Genomic DNA, 5,607 nt, shown 5'->3' with positions numbered 1-5,607 from the left:
ATACCCATCACCCAAAGAGAGATCGTCCTCCATCACCCTCTATCCAGTTTTCTTTGTACCCCTCCCCCTCCCCCTCCCCCTCTCCCTCCTTCCCTCCCCCCACCCCCCGTAACCACCCCACTCCTGTCCATGTCTCTTAGTCTTGCTTTTATGTCCCACCACTGTATGGAATCCTGCAGTTCTTGTTTTTTTTCTGATTCACTTATTTCACTCCGCATACTGTTATCAAGATTCCACCATTCTGCTGTAAGTGATCCGATGTCATCATTTCTTCTAGCTGAACAGTATACCATGGTGTATATGTGTCCCATCTTCTTTATCCAGTCTTCTATTTTTATTAACAGTGATTAAAAGCCTTTAAGCAAATTCTTGGCCAGTACAGCAAGAATCCATAAAAGAGTAGTGTCCTTAACACGTTCACCAAGTCCAAGTTGGCCCCATCACCATGCCAAATCCCTGAAAAATGCAACCCAACCACAGTTCAGGCTGTTAGGAGCCGTCACAGGGAGCAGGAGTCCAGAAAAGTCCACATCCAGAAAAAGTCCTCATGGCACTGGAATTGTTGTCACCATTCTATACTTTGCAGCTCATGTCCAAGTCCCAATGACCGCTGCTTCTAGCTGGTAATGATTCAGGTAGACTGGAAAAGCCATTTGCAGCATGCGTGGATATGGAGCTTCTGTTCCCCTCTGCCTGAAGAGAAGAGACCAGGTTGCTCTTCCCTGGAGCTCTGCAACTGTGGCATGGTAAAGAGAACCTTGGGATACACTAAGCTGGGTGGCAAAGGTAGATTCATAATAGAAGTTGGCAAAAGGGGGAAAGAGAGCTCTAAATTAGGAGTAGGTCCCAGCCTGAAATATGAGTGGGGCATTGAGGTAGGAAGGATAAAGGAAACATTATATATTAAGCAAAGCAGCAGAAAATAGGACTATCAACACCCACAACAGAGATCTTTGAGGGAAGAATAAAAAACCTGACTATTCAGGCAAAACATAGTTAAGTGGCCCTTGTGCAAATGATATCAGTTTACCTGCTTCTTGGAAGAAATACCCTAGGCTCGTCCACAGTGTTGTAGATGGGGCCGACGGCCCTAAGCACCTTCAGCCTTCAGTGGCAAACCCCAGCATTCTGGGCAAGGTTAGGTCATAGGTGGCTGGAGCAGGGCTGGAAGAGACTGAACCCTCCCTTAGAGGAGCGAGGGGGAAACCTACCTTCCAGTGTCCCTGTTTCCTCACAGCAGAGGCATGTAAGCCTGTCAGGCTTTAGCTCAATGACCTTCCTTTCCACTATTGAAGCAGGATCCAGATGGTATCCCATGAGACCCCTTTGGGGCATTGGAGCCTTTAAGGGTGTATCCTAAAAGCTGGTAGTTCCCCTGATCTCTATTGGGCTTTTTCTGCCTCTAGGTATCTTAAAAGCCATGCTCAGAAGATCTTGCTGAGGGGTTTGAGGATCCCCATCTGCCTATATAAATCTTTTCCATATATCTGGAGCTATTTGTAAAAAGACAAAACAGTGTTATTAGCTGAATCTAATGAAGAAGGTAGTAGTTTACAGGCAAAAAAGATTTGGTGTCTCCTGTTCATCAGCATTCAAAAGAAATGTAAATTTTTTTTTTTAAGTAAAAAGCATGCTATGGTAGACCCATAGGAGTTCCAGGATATGACTACCCCCTATTAGATTTTTTTTTTATTTTTTTTTGTTTTTGTTCTTTTAATTTTTTATTTATTCATTTTAGAGAGGAGGGGGGGAGAGAGAGAGAGAGACAGGAGAGACAGAGAGAGAGAAGGGGGAGGAGCTGGAAGCATCAACTCCCATATGTGCCTTGACCAGGCAAACTCAGGGTTTCGAACCGGCGACCTCAACATTTCCAGGTTGACACTTTACCCACTGCGCCACCACAGGTCAGGCGATTTTTTTTTAAATTGACCTTAAAATGTTTGCTGAGTACACTTTAATAATACCTTAACTTTAAAGATTGTAAGCATGACAAAATACAGTAAATGCTTTTGCTCCATATGCAGGAGCATTTTCAGTTTAGCCAATTTAGGAAATCCAATAATAGAACAATGCATACAGACAATGAGCTATAACATGCTTAGCAGCCTCTCCTGTTCTGACAAAGGTTACTATAGATCGGGAATATGTGTCTACTGTAATGTGGACATACGACTGTTTGCCAAATGAAGGTATATGAGTAACATCCATCTGCCAAAGTTATTTTGGTAGGGGTCCTTGAGGGTTAACTCCAAATGAAGGGGCAGTATAGAACCCCTTGGACAGGATTTCCCAATCTGCCGTGCTGCTTCCTGGGAAAGTTGAAACTGTTTACACCAGGCTGCAGCGTTCTGGTGATGAATAGTATGAGACTGACTTGTTCGGTCTGTCATGGTTGCTCCATATAATTTTCTTTTGGGTAGCTTGATCAACAAGGGCATTCCTAGGCCCTGGCCGGTTGGCCCAGCAGCAGAGCATTGGCCCGGCGCGCAGCACTCCCGGGTTCGACTCCCAGCTAGAGCACACAGAAGGAGCGCCCATCTACCTCTCCACCCCTCCCCCTCTCCTTCCTCTCTGTCTCTCTCTTCCCCTCCCGCAGCCAAGGCTCCACCAGAGCAAAGCCACCCCAGGCCCTAAGGATGGCCCCATGGCCTCTGCCTCAGGCGCCAGAATGGTTCTGGTTGCAACAGAGCAACACTCCAGATGGGCAGGGCATCCCCCCCCCCCCGTAGGCATGCCAGGTGGATCCTGGTCAGGAGCATGCGGGAATCTGTCTGAATGCCTCCCCATTTCCATCTTCAGAAAAATACAAAAAATAAATAAATAAATAAAAGAAAAAATACAACAACAACAAAAAAAGAGACAAAAGAAAAAGAAAAGAAAAGGCATTCCCTTGTGCCAAAGCTCCAGGGAGCATGGAGTGAGCTTGAGTATGTCCTATGAAACATGAAGCTCTATGTTGACATATAAGTATTTGAAGAAGGCGGAACTGCTGAAATAGTTTATCAGCATTTGTCCCTAAGACAGCAGTCTTCATAGTGGAAACACCATAAGTAAATATTTGCTGTCTGTCTATAGATTAAAGGGGGAATATGGCAAATGCTGAAAAGCCATGATCTTTGTGCCCCTCCCCTCCCCCAAACCCCTCCCTCTCCTCCCCCCACCCTGTAACCCCAACACTGTTGTCCATGTCTCTGAGTCTCATCTTTATGTCACCTATGTATGGAAATATATAGTTCTTAGTTTTTTCTGATTTACTTCTTTCGCTCAGTACAATGTTATCAAGGCCCATCCATGTTGTTGTAAAAGATCCTATGTCATGGTTTCTTATGGCTGAGTAGTATTCCATAGTATATATATACCAAAACTTTTTAATCCACTCGTCCTCAGATGGACATTTGGGCTGTTTCCAGATCTTTGCTATTGTGAACAATGCTGCCATAAACATGGGGGTGCATTTCTTCTTTTCAAACAGTGCTATGGTGTTCTTGGGGTATATTCCTAACAGTGGTATAGCTAGGTCAAAAGGCAGTTCGATTTTTATTTTCTTGAGGAATCTCCATACTGTTTTCCACAATGGCTGCACCAGTCTGCATTCCCACCAGCAGTGCAGGAGGGTTCCCTTTTCTCACAATCCTCGCCAGCTCTTACTCTGTGTTGTTTTATTGATGAGCACCATTCTGACTGGTGTGAGGTGATATCTCATTGTGGTTTTAATTTGCATTTCTCTAATCATTAGTGATGTTGAACATTTTTTCATATGCCTGTTGGCCATCTGTGTGTCCTCTTTGGAGAAGTGTCTATTCATTTCTTTTGCCCATTTTTGGATTGGAATGTTTGTTTTCCTGGTATTAAGTTTTACAAGTTCTTTATAAATTTTGGTTATTAACCCCTTATCAGACGCATTGTCAAATATATTCTCCCATTGTGTAATTTATCTTTTTATTCTGTTCTTTTTTTGTGTGTGTGTATTTTTTTTTTCTGAAGCTGGAAACGGGGAGAGACAGTCAGACAGACTCCCACATGCGCCTGACCGGGATCCACCCGGCACGCCCACTAGGGGCGACGCTCTGCCCACCAGGGGCGACGCTCTGCCCACCAGGGGGCGATGCTCTGCCCCTCCGGGGCGTCGCTCTGCCACGACCAGAGCCACTCTAGCGCCTGGGGCAGAGGCCAAGGAGCCATCCCCAGCGCCTGGGCCACCTTTGCTCCAATGGAGCTTTGGCTGAGGGAGGTGAAGAGAGAGACAGAGAGGAAGGAGGGGGGGTGGAGAAGCAAATGGGCGCTTCTCCTATGTGCCCTGGCCGGGAATCAAACCCGGGTCCCCTGCACGCCAGGCTGATGCTCTACCGCTGAGCCAAACGGCCAGGGCCTTTATTCTGTTCTTATTGTCTTTAGCTGTGCAGAAGATTTTTAGTTTGATAAAGTCCCATTTGTTTATCCTGTCTTTTATTTCACTTTCCTGTGGAGACAAATCAGCAAATATATTGCTGTGAGAGATGTCAGAGAGTTTACTGCCTATGTTTTCTTCTAAGATGCTTATGGTTTCACGGCTTACATTTAAGTCTTTTATCCATTTTTGAGTTTATTTTTGTGAGTGGTGTAAGTTGGTGGTCTAGTTTCATTTTTTCTGCAGGTAGTTGTCCAATTTTCCCAACACCATTTGTTGAAGAGGCTGTTTTTACTCCATTGTATGCCCTTACCTCCTTTGTCAAATATCAGTTGTCCATAGAGCTGTGGGTTTATTCCTGGGTTCTCTGTTCTATTCCATTGATTTATGTGCCTGATCTTATGCCAATACCATGCTGTTTTGAGTACAATGCCCTTATAATATAACTTGATATCTGAAAGTATGATACCTCCCACTTTATTCTTCCTTTTCAAGATTGCTGAGGCTATTCGTGTTCTCTTTTGGTTCCATATAAATTTTTTGAATATGTGTTCTATATCTTTGAAGTAAGTCATTGGTATTTTAATCGGTATTGATTGAATTTATAAATTGCTTTGAGTAATATAGACATTTTTTTATTAAATAATTAAATAAAATAAATAATTAAATAATTAAATAAAAAAGTACATCAACATAATAAAGGCGATGGATGACAAACCATCGGCTTATTTCACACTAAATGTTGAAAAAAATAAGTTTTTTCTCTAAAATCAGGAACAAGACAAAGCTGCCCACTCTCACCACTCTTTTTTTTTAATAATTTTATTTTTAATGGGGCGACAACAATAAATCAGGATACATATATTCAAAGATAACAACTCCAGGTTATCTTGTCGTTCACTTATGTTGCATACCCATCACCCAAAGTCAGATTGTCCTCTGTCACCTTCTATCTAGTTTTCTTTGTGCCCCTCCCCCTCCCCCGTTCCCTCTCCCTCTCCCCCCTCCCCCCGTAACCACCACACTCTTATCAATGTCTCTTAGTTTCACTTTTATGTCCCACCTACGTATGGAATAATGCAGTTCCTGGTTTTTCCTGATTTACTTATTTCACTTCGTATAATGTTATCAAGATCCCACCATTTTGCTGTAAATGATCCGATGTCATCATTTCCTATGGCTGAGTAGTATTCCATAGTGTATATGTGCCACATCTTCTT

This window comes from Saccopteryx bilineata, chromosome 10, assembly GCF_036850765.1.
Source record: "Saccopteryx bilineata isolate mSacBil1 chromosome 10, mSacBil1_pri_phased_curated, whole genome shotgun sequence".
NCBI classification, from domain to species: domain Eukaryota; kingdom Metazoa; phylum Chordata; class Mammalia; order Chiroptera; family Emballonuridae; genus Saccopteryx; species Saccopteryx bilineata.
This window is presented reverse-complemented; position numbering follows the sequence as displayed.